Source organism: Ochotona princeps, chromosome 3, assembly GCF_030435755.1.
Source record: "Ochotona princeps isolate mOchPri1 chromosome 3, mOchPri1.hap1, whole genome shotgun sequence".
Classification (NCBI taxonomy): Eukaryota; Metazoa; Chordata; class Mammalia; order Lagomorpha; family Ochotonidae; genus Ochotona; species Ochotona princeps.
Window position 1 is genome coordinate 95834443 of NC_080834.1, and position 17270 is coordinate 95851712.

The 17270-nt window shown below is 35.6% G+C and overlaps 1 pseudogene; it reads right to left on the bottom strand.

Annotated features, from left to right (window-relative positions):
• Window positions 1-15638: 15638 nt before the first annotated feature.
• On the bottom strand, window positions 15639-16756 carry LOC101535422 (archaemetzincin-2-like; annotated as a pseudogene).
• Between the last annotated feature and the right edge of the window lie 514 nt (window positions 16757-17270).

A 17270-nucleotide genomic window follows, 5' to 3' on the forward strand; every position in this document is an offset into this window, starting at 1 on the left:
ATTTGTATCTAAATAACTTCCTAGGCTTTCAAAATAATTGTGGTGAAAGAACAATTTTAAACTCTCAAATCTCAAATCTTTTAAAGTGATTCTGGGTTATAATTTTATTTAATGACATGAAAGAGAAAATTACTTGGCTGTGAAATTTGTTTATCCTCTCACAATCAATGGAGACCTAGATTTATTAATTCTGGAAAAGTTTAAATTTTAAAGAACAATTTAAAAATATCCTAAGAATGATGCTGAATAGATGCAAGTATGTCTATGTGCATTTCTGAAGCATCAGACAGAAAAATGTCAAACTGTATGAGGGAGTTTTACTTATAGCCAAGAAATCCTAAATCAATGAAGACTTACAACAGATTTTTTTTATGTAGGAAAATTTTCCTAACATTTTGGTTAAGAAACAGGAAACAACAAATTCAATACATTAGCAGTATCATAGAAGGCATTATATATAGAAAGCTATTTTCCCTCTAACATAGAATTAGGATATGTAACATTGGAATTTTTTAGTTTAGACTTCTGTCATATGTCAAACATGATATTATACCTTTATACAGGTTGAGGGAGAATTATTTTGTGCTAATAAAAATATTACTATTTCAACTTTCGGAATGATCACAAACATGATTTCAGTATTAGCTGAATTGTAACTTGAATTTGGGGATGGAATACCATAAACATGGAGTTGTGACACATTCAATAATTTGGTAGTTCCAGTTTTAGCAGAATATTTGCCAGTCTGGTGAAATAGACTGGAATAATTAGACAAATAGACTAAGGTAAGTATTAGAACACGAGTTGCTTGTATCCTTCTAAACCTTAATTTTCTCAACTACAAAACATAGAAAATGATAATAAGGAATTCATAGGATAGTTATGATTCAATAATTATGAAAAAGCATAAAAGAATGTTACCTACTATTATTACTGATTTTATTCATAATTTCCATTGTAAATGTCTCCGTTAATGGCTACAACACTTTGCCTTGCATATAACGTATCATCTAAGCAAAGGAAACTTTATAAAGGAATGAAAGTGTACAAAATCATATTTTAACTTATCACTGTAAGTATTTCAAGTGTTGGAAAAAGTACTCCTTTCTTCCAGAGAGGATTTTGTTTTGTTTTGATGTACAGAAATTCTAAAGCATATATCTAAGAATATTACCAAGGTTATCAAGGTGTTAGATTGCAGTAACTGGAAATTAATTTGAGGTGACATAATATAAAGATATCCATAGTCCAGGGGAATAGATAGAAAATCTTTTTAAGTGTTATTATAAAAACAGCTACCTAAACTTTTAAGTACACTGTGGTTACAGTAATAAATTTAAAAGATTTTTGTGCATGACAAATATACCTATATCCATGGCAAAAATGACCACATAGTATTTTGCAAATGTAACAACCTAAACATTATGGTATTATTTGCAAACATACAATTTAATTTCCTTATAAAATTATTTTACGTTATTTGAATTTAACTTTTCAGATTAGAAACAGCATGCATAACAAAGTAATTTGAAAATGCATTTGAATCATGTTTTAAGAGTGAAACTTCCTACTGCCTTACTTTCAGTCATTCTCATTATCTGATTTAGAGAGATCTTGTAGTTACAATGTTTTGATACAATATGACCTATAGCAGGCCTTCCATTTCCTAAGGGGAGTGAAATGTGAGCCCATCATAAATAAAATTGATGGACGTAGTTGAGCTCCTTAGCAATTAGTGGGGATGGGCACAGAGAGAAGAATTATTGGAACAGAAATCATGTTGAGTTTTCAAAGTTGTATTTATGATTTTAAGAAGAGCCAAGAACAGAAAAAAAATTAAAGTTATTAGAGGTTTTACAAAAACTGAATAAATAAATGGTTTGAAAGGGAAGCCAAATGTAGATAGAAAGGGAGAGATAATTTTGTACCACCAAGAAACCTTCAGATCTTTAAATAACGTTTGAAGACAGCAGTTTTTGCAAAAACAATGACAACGGAATTAAAAATTATTTTCCCATTCTAAATCTTCAGATTGTTCGGTTACTATACCTCTATCAACTTTTTGCTTGTGCCTTCAGTTGGACATTCCATTTTATGAGGGTAGAGATAACAGAGATAGAGATAGATAGAAATAGAGATGGAGACAGAGGCAGTGATGGAGATGGAAGCGGTAAGAGAGGGGTAAAAAGAGGAGGTGAGCGAGAGAAAGAGAGAGAGAGAGAGAGAGAGAGAGAGAGAGAGAGAGAGAGAGAGAGAGAGAGAGAAATGAGTTATCATCCCAAATATCTGAAAAAATGGGACTGGACTGGGAAAGGGCCAAAGCCGTGAATGCAATCCAGATAGCCTATGTAACCCAACTATTTGAGTGAGCTATCAATGCTGCCTCTTAGGTTTGCATTAAAATGATCCAGAACTGGGAATTAAGCCCATACGTTCTGATATATTATGCCAGCATTTCAACTGTTAGGCTGAACACCTGCTACCTTTGTATTTTTCTCTGTGTCACTGCAGTGTGATTTGAAATCTTAAGTATTCAGGGTTTTTTTTTCTTTGCAAACTACATTCTTATAATAGACAAAACCTCATTTTTTGACTTATGTAAATAATACAGATTATTTTAAATTATTTACTATCTTCTTATACTATTTTTGGTTCTGTGAAGAAAGAATAATCACATGTAGCTATTGTACAATCAAGGGCAAAGACTAGACATAAAGTTAAACCATACATCCATAAATATCTTGATACATACAGTGGAACATGGATGTTAAGATAGTTTAAATATGAATGGAAGGTGAAATTACATGATACTTTTTTTTGTAGAAGTTAGGGATTTCACTAATTATTTTTCCATCAATTTTTAAAGACACAACTACACATTTCCAAGATAGGTAGAAAGGGAGAAAAATACAACAATGAATTATGAAATGGTTGTTTAAGGCTTAGAAATTTAAACAATATTCTCTAATGAGCAAATTGAAGAAAGCAGCCAACAGCCTGGGATATTCTGACCAACTATGGGAATACACCTTGTTTCTAAGCAAGAGCAGTAAAATGTGTTAGAGGGTGATAAAGAACAGTTAGTACAGGTAGGAAATTCTGTATTGTTTTCATGCCTTTATTATTGTAGATTATCTTGCTATAAATAAAGGAATGCAAGTCACATTTTTCATACGAAAATTTCACTTCCTTTGGACATATTCCCAGAAATAGTTTAGTGGTCATATAATACACTGTTTTGTCGCATAGTAATCTCCATATTGATTTCTGTATTACCTGTCCTAGTTTAAATTCCTACCAACAGGTACCAAAGTAGGGTACCTTTTCCCCCACATCCTCACCAGCAGGTGCATGTAGATTTCTCTATGTAGGCCATTCTTACTGGAGTTAGATGGGACATAAATGTGATTTTAATTGTTATTTCCCTAATAGGGAGCCTGAGCATTTTTTCATTTTTATCAGCCATTTGAATTTGTTCTTTCAAAAATTGTCTGTTGATTTCCTTTGCCCATTTCCTTACAGGGTTGTTTTGCTGTAGTGTTTCTGAAGCTCTTTGTAAATTCTGAATGTTAGTCCCCCTTGGGTTGTGTAGTGTGTAAAGATTTTTTCTCCCATTCTGTTGATAGCCTCTTTGCTTTTTGATAATTTCCTTTGTGATGAAGGAGCTTCTTAGTTTGATGTAGTTTCATTTGTTTATTTGGGCTTTGACTGTTCTTTTGGGGCCTACTAAGAAGTCTTCACAAATGCCCATATTTACTGGAGTACCCATGCTTTCCTCTAATAGTGTGATAGTTTCTGGGTGCACATTTAGGTCCTTGATCCACTAAGAACTGATTTTTGTAGAAGGTGTCAGATGGGGCTCTTGCTTCTTGCTTTTTCAGGTGGATACTCGATTCTTCCAGTAGCTTTTGTTGAAGAGACAAGACTTTTTTCTGGGTTATTTTTAGTTCTCTTGCTCAAGATTAGTTGGCTGTACATGTGTAGGCTTACGTCTGGGGTTTGATTCTGTTCCCTCAATCTTCTTTGTTTTTACACAAATATCAGATGGTTGTGATGACCACCGCTCTGTAGTATAGCTTGAGGCCTGGAATTGTGATTCCTCCAGTTTGATTTTTATTTTTCAAGAGAGCTTTAACTATTCATGATATCTTGTGGTTCCAGACACATTTTTGTATGTTCTGTTTCTGAGAAGAACGTTGGGATTTTGTTTGGAATCACATTAAATCTGTATAGAACTTTTGGTAACATGGAGATTTGAATGAGGTTGATTCAACCAATCCAGGAGCAAAATTTCTTTTAATATCTTTTCTTTCCTTAATGTTTTATAATATTCATCGTAGAGGTCTTCCATATCTTCGGTTAGGTTTACTCCAAGATATTTTAGATTCTTCTCCATTATTCCAAATAAAATTGTTCTTACAAGTTCTTTCTCAGGCATGGATTCATTTTTATATACAAAAATCAATGATTTGGTTCACTGATTTTGCACCCTGCTGTCCTGCCACACTATTTTATGAGTTCCAATAGTGTCTGTATTGAGTTCTTTGGTTCTCCTATGTATAGAATCATGTTGTCTGTGAGTAGCAATATTTTAACTTCCTCATTTCAAATTTGAATTCCCTTAATGATTTCTATGATTGACTAGTGAATCAGATAAAAAAGCTTCTTCTTTTTAAGAGTTTTGTCCATTTTTACTGGAAAGATTTACAGAGAGACGGAGACACAGAGAGAAAGATCTTCCATCTGCTGATTCACTCCCCAAATGGCCACAAAAGCAGGAGCTGAGCCAATGTGAAGCCAGGAGTCAGGAGTTTCTTCCAGATCTCCCACACAGATGCTGGGATGTTGTCATCGTTTTCTGAAAAAATAGTCTCTACATACTCACAAAGGGTTGAATTCTGGTGTAGCACCTACCGCTTTGGAGTAAAGACTAAGGAGGAGGCTCAAGAGAGCTTAGTCAGTTTGGGCAAACCCCTCCAAGGTCTTAAGTGGCCACTTCAGTTTACATGGTGGGGAGCAATTTTGGTCATACTTGCGGTATAACTCCCTCAGATGCCTCATCCTGTGGGTAGGCATACCCAAAGAAGAGTCAGAATGGAGGGTGAGTAAGTAGTGCTACTCAAAATATAGTCCTCCCGCTAACTCCAGATTTTTCACCTATTCTAGCTTGTATCAGAGCAATATATCTAATGAATAAGAACACTGTTGTACTGCCTGAACTCTATAACTGCAGTGTTTCTCCAAAGAAAAATAATTTTATTTGCTCATTTATTGGGTAAGAATTTAAAATGTAGGCCTTTAAAATAACACTATTAATGCAAAATTTTATATTTAATGCAAAAATTTTCTCCCATTCTATTGGTTGCTTCTTCACTTTTTTAATTGTTTCCTTTGCTGTACAGAAACTTTTTAGTTTGATATAGTCCCATTTGTTCATTTTGGATTTGATCGCTGTTTCTTTAGGCGTCTTTTCTGAAAAGTCTTTCCCTGTTCTTATATCTTGGAGTAATATCTAGGATCTACAAAGAGCTTCAGAAACCCAGGGATAGTGAAAAAACAAACCCTGTAGCAAAATGGGCAAAGGAAATGAACAGACATTTCTCAAAAGAACAGATTCAAATGTATAACAAACATATGAAAAGATGCTCAGGCTCTCTAGCCATCAGAGAGATACAAATGAAAACCACCTTGAGGTACCACCTAACTCCTGTGAGACTGGCCTACATTCAGAATTCGAATAACAACATATGCTGGCGTGGATGTGGGGAGAAAGGTACCCTCCTTCACTGCTGGTGGGAGTGTAGGCTAGTACAATCATTGTGGAAATCCATATGGAGAGTGCTTGGAAAATTGCAAATAAACCTGCCATATGACCCAGCAATCCCGCTCTTAGGAATATACCCAACAGAAGTAAAATCTGCATATGAGAAGGGAATCTGTAATCCTATATTTACAGCAGCACAATCTACAATAGCAATGACATGGAAACAAACCAGATGTGCGTCTAAGGAAGAGTGGTTAAAAAACTGTGATACATCTACTCAATGGAATATTATTCAGCTGTCAGGAAGAACGATATTATTCTATTTAAAACCAGGTGGTCCCGACTAGAAACCATTATGCTCAGCGAAATGAATCAATCACAAAAGAATAAATACCATATATTCTCTCTCATATAAGGAAGCCAACATGGAAAGGATAACTTCAATAGTCCAATCTATACTGGTTTTTTTTGAGCATCTGTTGGCTGTTTTGGCTGTGTCTCAGATGTTTTGATGTTTTATGTCGGTTTGTTTGCTTCCAAATAATTTCTTTTCTCTAGTGGAGTTCATCAAGTGCCCATGGAGTATGCGATGGCAACATAGTTCCTAAGAGATTTCTGTGTTTCCTTTTAGTTAAGCATGTGCTGCCTACTCAGTGGCACATTACTTAATCAAGGTGCTACAATTTGTTGTTGACGTTGTTGCTGTTGTTATTCATGCTGTGATTGATGTGGCTGTTATGAAATGATGTCAATCCGAAAAATAGTTAAAAAAATGTTCTACTTAACATCATATCATCTTAAATTAAGGCAAACATGTGGTATTTAACCTTTTGGGATTGGCTCATTTCCCTTAGCATTATGGTTTCCAGTTTGGCCCATTTGGCCACAAAGAACTGCATTTTGTTTTTTTTAATAGCTGAGTAGTATTCCATGGAGTAGATGAACCATAGCTTTCTTATCCAATCCTCTGTTGATGGGCATTTTGGTTGTTTCCATGTTTTTGCAATTACTGATTGTGCTGCTATGAACATAGGAGTGCATGTTGGTTTCTCATAGAACAAGTGTTCTGGATATATTCCTAGGAGTGCTATTGCTGGATCATACGGTATGTTGCCTTAATTTAAGATGATATGATGTTAAGTATAACATGTTATGTTTTGAATGTTATATGTTGTGTATAAACTAAAATTGAAGTATAGGTGAGGTGGTCACAGAAGGTGGCTGGGAACCCGCATTTACTTTTAACATATTGGTTACTCATTACTATGTCAATTAATTCCATAATGATGTAAATTTTTGCTGATGGTATGTTGGAGCTTTCAATTGACTGGGATGATGCTCTGCTGGCTCTGTCATCAGACCAGAGAGGGTATACCTAAGAAGCCGTTGAACTTGACGGGACAATAAGATGCTGGACTCTATGTTTGGTATACGCTTGCAATGGGGAAATCTCAACTGAACTTGAGCTGTGGTTATGCAACAAGGTGGAGGAATCCACCATGGTGGGAGGGTTTGGGGAGGGGTGGGGAGAACCCAAGTATCTATGTAATTGTGTCACATAATACAATGTAATTACTGAAGTTAAACAATAATTAAAAAAAAAAAAGAATGAAAAAAAAATGTTCTAGATATGAGGAAAAAAATGTCTTTGATATTTTGAGATTGCAATAAGCTTCTAAATTGCTTTAAGTATGATGGGTATTTTGATGACATTAATACTTTCAATATATAGGAATTTGATTTTAACAGATAATTTTGTACTATGAATGTTTACTGTTAGTACCAGGTGTGAAATATGGCTTTTGTTATTGTTATACTTTTGTTTTCAAAAGATTAATTTTTCTGACCGAAAGTCTTAATTATTTTAGAGGTAATCTGTGACTATTTTGCCATGTGTGTGTTTTTCCTTTCTTCCTGCATGTTCCATGAGGAAGATATTCTGACTTTGTAGATGAAACATGCTTATGCTTTATTGTACAAGAAGTCTTATGTTTTTAAAGCAAATAAAGGTGTTTTAAAAAAATTTATATTTAATAAATGTATTAAAGAAAGAAACTCATCAGCACAGTGAACGTATGGAGAACATTTCAAAATGAGTGACTTCAACAAATGTGGAATGCAATTTTATCCTCAGATGCGATTCAAGATTGAAGATCCAGAAAAAAGTAACTGAGAGCTTGTTAAAGGCAATTTCTTCTCCTAGCTCTAAGGTTCATTTGTCTTCAGGGATAATTCACATGTTAAATTTTAGATTAAACCTGAATAATATCTAATTGGACTTTGAAAATATCTTAACTACAGAAGATCATCTAGATTGCTCTATTGATCATTTTGTTTCTTAATAAATGTGCGATATGAATTATAGAGAGCATACATGATTTTTTTTAAAGATTCAGGGAAACATAATAATATTTTTCCTGAAACAAGAAGTATTGTGTTTCATTGCTGCCTCTAAAACTATTTCATTACCTTCTTTAGCCATCCAAGTTGGCTGAGATTGATTTTTGCTTGAACAAGAAGTTTCTTCTATCTAGTGTGGATCATTTGCTCAACTTTTGATACCTAACTATGTTATTGATTATTCATCCTATCAAAAACATCATGAGTGGTTTTCATAAACGAAACATAGGTAAGTGTGATTAATCTCAGGCACAAGGTTAAATCATAAATATATAAAGCATGTATTAAAAATTTTAAATCTATTTATTTGAAAAGTATGATTTTAAACAGGGAGGGAGGAACACACACACACACACACACACACACACACACAGAGTAATTCCATCTGCTGGTTTACTCCCCAGATGACTGCAACAGCCGGGACTGGTCAGATGGAAGACTGTCATCAAGAGCTTTGTCCAGGTTCCTACGTGGGTGGCAATGATACAGACACTTGGGTCATCTACTGCTGCATTTCCCAGGCTGTAGCAATGAGATGGATTGGAACAATTAGGACACGAACTGGCATGCATACAGAGTATAGATGGTTTTACCTGCTACTCCACAATGCTGATCAATTTATTTTAATATTCAAAATACTACATTTTTGTAGTGACCACGCTGAGTCTGTAGAAAGCACATTCTATGGAAAGAAAGACATGCATGTGTGTATTAGCGTTGTTGCAAATACAGTTTTATGAAATTTATTTTATATTTTTAAATGCTGTACTAATATAATTTTAATGAACTATGATTACTTTAAAATTGACTGAATATACATTAATTGTCATCTTTCCATTTGATTATTATTTATAGCCATTGTTCATATTCCCACTAAACAGAGTCTTTTTACTTGCAAAAACTTATTATTTGGAGAAATAGTAAGCATTTACTTTAATATAAATGGAAATGTGTTATCTTGAAAGTTAAAATCGAAAGGGAAAGGCAAGGAAGGTGAGAGGGATAAATGGAGAGGGACAAGGAAGGGATTATCGTTATGTTCTTAGAATCTCATCTGCGAACTTCATTTATTCTGTTAAAAACTGAAAAATTAGAATTTGTGAAAAGAAAAGAAGGAAAAGAAACCAGTTAACCACATCTATATCCAGGAATGTGAAATAAGATGATGTTGGAGTGAAAGGGCTTCATGATCTAACTCACACATACTGGGGACTGATCGGCAGCTCTTTTTCCTACTCTGTACTCTCTTCTTGATATGAGCGTTTTGAATGTTGAAGCCACATTTGGTGAATTTATGAAGGCTTATCTTTCTATTCTATATGATTAAATCATGCTTATCAAATCTCACAAATGATGCATTGAGGTAGGTTCTAGTTACTTCCCATTTCTTTTGAAGTATTTAAAAAGTTCAGAAGGAATCCCATTGCAAAAAGATTGCAAATAGCAAGTTCTAAGTGCCTCAACATTGTATTATATGTCTTTATGTATTTATCTTTACAGAGAATATTGGCAAAATGCATAGGAAATATTCACTCATCACCAAGGACTCAAAGTATTCACTACAAATAAATGCATGTTTCTTCTATAAAGTTATTTAAAGTAGATGGTGGAAAATGAAAGTAAAAGATAAATTAATTTCAGTGCAAAAGATTTTTAAATTCAAGCACAGTTTTTTTCTAGTATGTGTTTTTCACGATTTTTATGAAGTCCTCCTATTTAGTAGAAAGTGACTAAGTTGTCACTGTTGGACGATAATATTTTTATTGCATGCCATAAAATTTCAAGAAAATAATGCTTGTTAATAATCAAAGAAATAAATCTGAGAAGAATAAAATTGCTTTTATTAAAGTAATTATTTGTGACTAAAAATTAATTTTAATACTAAATGTTAGAAAAAACAAATTTGAGGACATATTTGTTTGGTAGACATGAATTATTCTAGCATTTGGCAGAGATTTTTAGATAAATATGTCCAAAACCTCGTGAGATAGCATTTTACTGCAGCAGAACAATGTTTACAAATGATGTAAAAGGAATATAAAGAGTCTAACAAAGTTCACCAAAACTTTCAGTACTTTGTACGAATGCTTGATTGCCTAACTGAATCTAAGTCTAGTTCTTGATCTGCTAAAGCTGTATTGTACTTTATGATCTACCAATATAATTTTCTTTGTTAACATTGAATATTTTGTTTTTCCCAATAATTGGCTATTTGAAATGTTATTTTATTTAATATTGCTAATTATAAACCTCTTCATAGGAGAGTTTAGACAGTTTTTTGCCAACATAAATTTAAAAATATATTTGAGAGCAAAAATATATTGCAAACCATTTGTAGTTTATTTTTCATCAGGTTGATAAGCTGTAAATATTAGATAAAATGTAAATATTAGATAAACTGTAAATATTAGATAAACTGTAAATATTAGATAAAATGTAAATATTAATGCTGTAGATAAAACGACAATCTGATGCAGTGTCACTCCTTCAAAAGAAAAGATGTGTGGCCTGGTGGTGGCATAGCACGCTGTTCCTTCATCTGCAGTGCTGGCATTCTGTATGGGTGCTTCTTCTGTCCTGGTTCCCCATTTCTGATTCAGTTCCCTGTTTATGGCCTGGAAATAGGCTAAGGATAGCCCATGTCCTTGAGCCCCTGCACCTATGTAGGTTGCCCAGAAATTCCTTGCTTCTGTCTCCTGGCTTTGGATCAGCCCAGTTCTGGCAATTACAACCACTTAGGTGAATTAGCAGAAGGAAGATCTATGTATTTCTCTTCTGCTCTCTCTTTGTAACTCTTTAGTTTGCTCTATTTTCAAGTAAAATAAATACATTTTAAAAACAAGGTAAGCATGCATGCTTTTCTCTATTCCTGTACTTTAATCTCATCTTGGGGAGTGCAGGTGGTCATGATTTCTGTCAGTGTCTTTGTAGGTTATTGAGTTATTTTCCCATACTTGAATCAGAGTTCGGCATTCCAATTTGACTGACTAATAAGAAATGTTGGAATAGGCCCTTTGGTACTTCTGAGTTCAGATTTGAGTGTTATCAAATCTACTGTTACTGAAGTGTAACTCATACAATGTAAAATTGCCAGGTTTGAATGCAGCTGGAGAGAGAGGGGACAAGAAGAAACTGCATCAGAAGCTGTACATGGGGATTTGTCTGACACGACATGAACAGAAGCAACATCACCCCAGCCGTCATCACCAGTTCAACCTTCCCAGATAATGTCCCAACTATGTGAATAAAGCAGTCTGTGAAAGTTCTCAAAATGCCTAAATTTCTAACACATAGGGAAAAAAGTATTATTTTAAAACACTGCTTTCTTTCAGCTGTATTAAAGTATACTTGCTTGCAACTATGTAGAATTACTATGTGCTGTGTGATGTTTTTAGATACATTAATATGAATTCAGAATAAAATTAACATATTCCTCCCCCTTGCATAGTTACCTTTCTTATGAGGATTTACTCTGTAGTGAAATTTAGCTATACAATCTATAATCATTAACTAAAGTCACCACATTGCATATTACATTTCCAGAATGACTCTTTCTCGTAAAAAAAAAAATCTTTTGTGTCTTTTGATCAGCATTTCTCAACTTCATCTCTCACCACCCTTGTGCTCTGTTCCATGTGCTTGACGTTTTTAGATATCACATAAAGTGAAACCATATAGAGTATGTCTTTATGTTTCTTGCTCATTTGACTTTGCTGTATGCCCACCAGATTCATTCGTGTTATTACAAATGTTAAAATTTCTATTAAGCTTGAACAGTATTCCATTATATATACATATATATGTACATATAAATGCTTGTTAAGAAAACACTTGAAATCACAATGTCTGGTGAAACATTCAGAATGGTTAGCCTGCAAAGTAAATTGGGAGTGCAGATTGTGCATAATAAAGATGATAGATTACTTTTTGTGTTAGAGCAATAACGAAAATGGATGAGTACAATTAAACAGAGACAAAGCTTAATTCTTTCATCTCGAAGAGTATCCTAGTATTTCCTCTTAAAGTGATGATTCAAACAGAGCTTATCAACATTTGGAAGTCTGTTTTTTTAAATTTCCAAGAGCTAATTTAATTTTTGATAATGTAAGATTCTGGGGAATGTTTGTGTGTTTGTGTGTGTAGAAATTACTTCAAATTTTAAGAAGAATTTTAAGCATATTGCCATTCCTGGGTATGGAATGGTGAAAAGGGCATAAGTTTAAGGGTATGCTTTGGAGATGGTCAATATTCCAATTTCTTGAGAGACAGTAGAACCAACACCGATGTCTCATTTCAAGTCTAAAACATTCTTAAATAGCCAATCTTCAAAGACAAACATACATTTCTCTAAATGCTCCTGAACCAAAATTACATCAATGTGCTTTGTAATTCTTGCATTTTAAAACCCATGATTTTCTTGTGGTAAGAGCTTCTGAACCTTAAGAGCAAGGCATTGCCACTGCCAAGTGGCCCAGGAACATGTGCCAATTGGATGGTCAGACTTAATTTTGGGATTTCATTTTCCTTCTTTTTGCTACTTTGAGTACTCTTTTCTGGTTCTCTTGGAATCACAGATACTGGAATCTGGCCTGAAATCCTCTTCAAAATTAGGATGTTGTAGAGTATCCCTAAAAGCAAGTAAGGTTCATTTTTCCTTCTAAAGAAGTTTGACCAAAGCCATATGTTAAGAATTCAGATTTCCCTGTCTGGCCCTTCATAATTCTTTAAAGGAAAAAAAAAAACCCAGCTTGAGTGCATGAAGATATTAATGCTGTAGACTTTCCCAAGATCCCTATGCTTTCATATTACTGGATAAATTTTGGATAGATTAAAATGAAAGCTAAAATTACACATGAAACATGATCAGTATCATGGCTTTAATTCTGATTTTTCAGATTGGAATTTTAGAGCTACTAATTTCCCTTTGTTGCTTGTCAAAGGATGATGGGGACAAGGGCTGAGGAATAAAGCTTTGTTGAATTTTCCACACTTGACATAGGATCATACAATCTCAGAAAACAAGGAAAAATCTTTGAAGTCATGGTGCAAATCCCAAAATCATAATTGAGGGGCTATTTTCTCTAAGGAGTTGAAAGACAGAGCCAAAGAGACAAGTATCTTTATTGCTTCTCCAGATTTCTTCTAACCACACTGCTGCTGCCAGCCACTTCTCTCTTTCTTAGTCTATGTTCTTTGCCTCTGTGAGAATCCAAGGCTCTCTGTATATCAGATTGCTATTGGAAAAAAATAGCATATGGAGGTAAGAACCAGACACCAAGTTTATTCATTTAAATTATAGGCCAAACACAGGGCTATATGCTAAATACAGAGCTACCAGTTTATTTCCCTTCTATGTTCAAAGAGGGGAAAAAAAAATCTCAATAAAATTTCATCATATCTACAGCAAGTAAGAAGGGAAAACTATTGTTCCTCAATATGAGAAAACCTTGTAAGGATACTGTTATTACTTACTGTGAATGTAGAATCTGTGGTTCATTTTGTCAGTGTGGATTTCAGAAATCTGTTTTTTTACATAAACACATTGATCATAATTATCAATTTCCTTATACCTGAATATTTTTATGTGATACAAATCACTTTCTGGAAGTCACATTTTCAACATTTTATTGCTGTTTTTTCAACATTCTCTCTCTCTCACATAGACATTTATTGTTTTGGTCTACATTTGTGGAAAAGTTAAATTATTTATGGGGAGATAAATCATGATTTTACTTCGCGACACTAATTTACAAATTTAAGGTCAGCCATTGTAGCACAATGGGATAAGGTTTTGAGGGAATATGTCAGGTATCAGAGAAATGTTTAAAGTCCCACCTACTCTGTACTTCTGATCCAGCTTCCTGCTAATCACAACTCCAGTGCTAGAAATTCTGTCAGCCATGTGGGAGACCCAGATGGAGTTCCTGGCTCCTGGCTTCAGCTTGGCCTAGCTCTGACTGTTGGGAGAACCTGTGGGGAGTGAATTCACAGGTAACACACACACACACACACACACACCACTCTCACTCTTTCAATAGAGAACTAGATATTTTAAAATATATAGCTTTAATATTCATATTTCTTTTCTCTGCAGTAAGAATCAAGCTTAACACAATCAGAGCAACTTTTTAATGTGCTTTTTCTATCAACACTCAATTAAAATTATAAAGAAGAAAGATGATATGGCAAGGTATTTGCATAACAACAGGGTCATATGCCTGTAACTCAGAAAACTCGGGCCGGGGTCAGGGATTTGGGAGTGATACCACCTGTGACGTCTACACAGTGCAAGTGGAAGGTGATATGGAACACACACATCTGCAGAAGTAGGTGAAAGTCTGAGACATTTTCCCTGAGGGCATTTATAAATATTTAAATTGCAAGCAAGATTTCTACACTAGGATTAAAAAATTGCTCTGGAAGTATATAGCCTGAAGTAAATCATGGCTCTTCTACTTTGCAACTTTTGAAAAATAGGTTAAATCTGCATGACTCAAGTATAATATTAATGGTCTTTGCTATGCTCATCACAAGAACGACATGTGTTAATGTGTAAAGTATTCTTATTAAGTCTAAAGCATGGGCCTGGCGCAGTAGCCTAGTGGCTGAAATCCAAGCCTTGCATGCATCAGGATCCCATATGGCATTGGTTCTAAACTCAGCAGTCCTGTTTTCCATCCAGCTTCCTGCTTGTGGTGTGGGAAAGCAGTCAAGGACAGCCAAAAGCTTTGGGACCCTGCACCCACATGGGAGACCCAGAAGAAGGTCCTGGCTCCTGGGTTCAGGTCAGCTCAACTCTGGCTGTTGCGAACTCTTGGGCAGTGAACCAGCAGACAAAAAAATCTTTCTGTATTATATTTCTGGCTTTCCAATAAAAACAAATAAATCTTAAACAGCAAGTCCAACGCTTATTGTTTTTTGATATCATGCCTATTAACACTAGGGTACCTGCTAATATTTGACATTAAATGAACTCATAAGCATATTTTGTGTACTAAATTTTTGTTTTGTATCAGAAAACATAGTCCATGATTTGAAAAATTTGATTTTAGTGGTGTCTTAAATTGACAATGACGTATAAGGTGATAAGGTTGTATTCTAAAAATGAGTATGAGGAATAACTTGACTAATCTGGAATTTTGGCTCTACTGCCTAAGCATCTGAAAATCTGAAAATAATATCTGAGAATCACATTTCTAACTGAGCTAGTCATTCTTGCCCTCCTCACTGCTACATTTTTTTGGAAATATTTACTTGCTAGTTACTTCTGGAAATTATACTGGTTATAGAGTATTTATTAACTTGCTAGTTACCGCTAGTCCTAGCTCTCTGCTGAGACGTAAACACACATGAAGAACGGAAACCAGGGGCTTACTGACACAGCTCAGTCCCATGGGATGGAAGCCACGGAGTGCGCAGTCTCTATGTGATAGCCGGGATGGCCGCATTGTGTGTGCCCGGCTCTACCGCGGGCTCAGGGACTCGGCGAGGTGTGTCCCCACGCGAGCACACCTGCAGCGAAGCCACAGGTGTACGCATTTATGCTGACTCCTACATGAAGGCCTTCACTGTTGAAAGATGGCAAGGCATTTGACTTACACTCTCTCCAGTCCTGTAAAGCTTCCACAGCTTTGCGGAAATTCACATTATCCTCATGACTGTGTCTCCGGGTGACCGCCGGGTGCCGGCAGATTCTTTCTACAGTGCTGATTCAACAGCCAACTGCAACTTGTGTAAACAGGTGGGGTCGATCTTCAGACGGTCAGCTTCTAGGCGGTTGGAACCTGGCATCGAACATGTGAGCCACTGGCAGTGTCGCAGTCCAAATATGTACCCGATCTCGTGCATCACGGTCTTACAGGATCAAAGCAACAACACATTAGTAACTTCAGGAATATAATAGCTATCAAAAATTAAATAGTCATTGGAAGATTTTTGTGGAGCTTCTACACTTTGCCTTCGTAAAAGTCCAAGCCACACCTGGTGAAGCTGAATATTCGCCAAATCATCTTTCAGAGAGACATGTCCAAAGACAAAATTTAAGAATCTCTTGGGTACACATCAATCATTGTTATCCCCACAACACAGAAGACGTCTTGGGGTTTCTTCTTTTTTAAGGACTTCAGAATGTGCCCTGTGGGGATCTGTAGGTTTTGAGTGTTATCACTGATTGTAAAGGGGCATCTTGTCGCAGAAAGAGAAACTGGTTCAAGGAGTTTTACCGTCAAGCCATATAAAAATGCTTCACAGTAGCCCGTAAGCCCTTAAGCCATGTAATATGCTCTTCACTGATAATCTTGGTGTTTCCTAGGGAGCCAATAGCCTATATACAGATGCTACGTTTCTCTGAAGAGGTGTGTTTCTGTAAGCATCACCGAAAAACATCTCAAAGTCTTGGGGTGTCTCAGCAGGTGAGGTGATCCAGTCTGACTGGGAATGCAAGATTATAGGTCCAAAGAGGTCACCAGTGGACTGGAAGGCTCGTTCATCAGACGCTGCTCCTCGGCATTGAACTTCTACTGAGGCACGAGCACAAAGTTCTTGGAAATGAGAGCTGTTTTTAAGGTCTGCTCAGTGTTGGAGGATTTGCATGGTGACAGATTGCCAATCACATCGTGTTCTTAGGCACAGCTGTCATCTTTCCCTTTTGAATGGGTTAAACATGCTCCACCTGGAGCCTTTATAAAGGAGGGAGAATCCCCTTCAAATGCTCACCTTAAAGGACAGACACACCCCGGAAAATGTTCCAGGGGGTGCCATCACTCCCACACGGCTCGGCACCCACTGGCCTCCTGAGGCGGCCCCTACCCCCCTACTGCTACATTTTTATAGAGACAACTATCATCAATTTTTTGTTTTTTTTTTTTTTTTTTTTTTACGGGAAACTAGCAGTCAGCAAGCCAGGTGGGATATTCCAGAGTTTGCTAAGAATGTGGTCTTTTCCTCACTTGTAATGCCAAGCTATGTAATGATTTTCAAGAGGAAATGATCAAGTCCTATCTATCAGTGTTCACATGTGGCATGCTTGCACAGATGTTTAGCTTTTTGTGCCACAATGTTGGCCCCATGAGCCTGGGTCTTAAAAAAGAGGTCTAATTTGATTGTG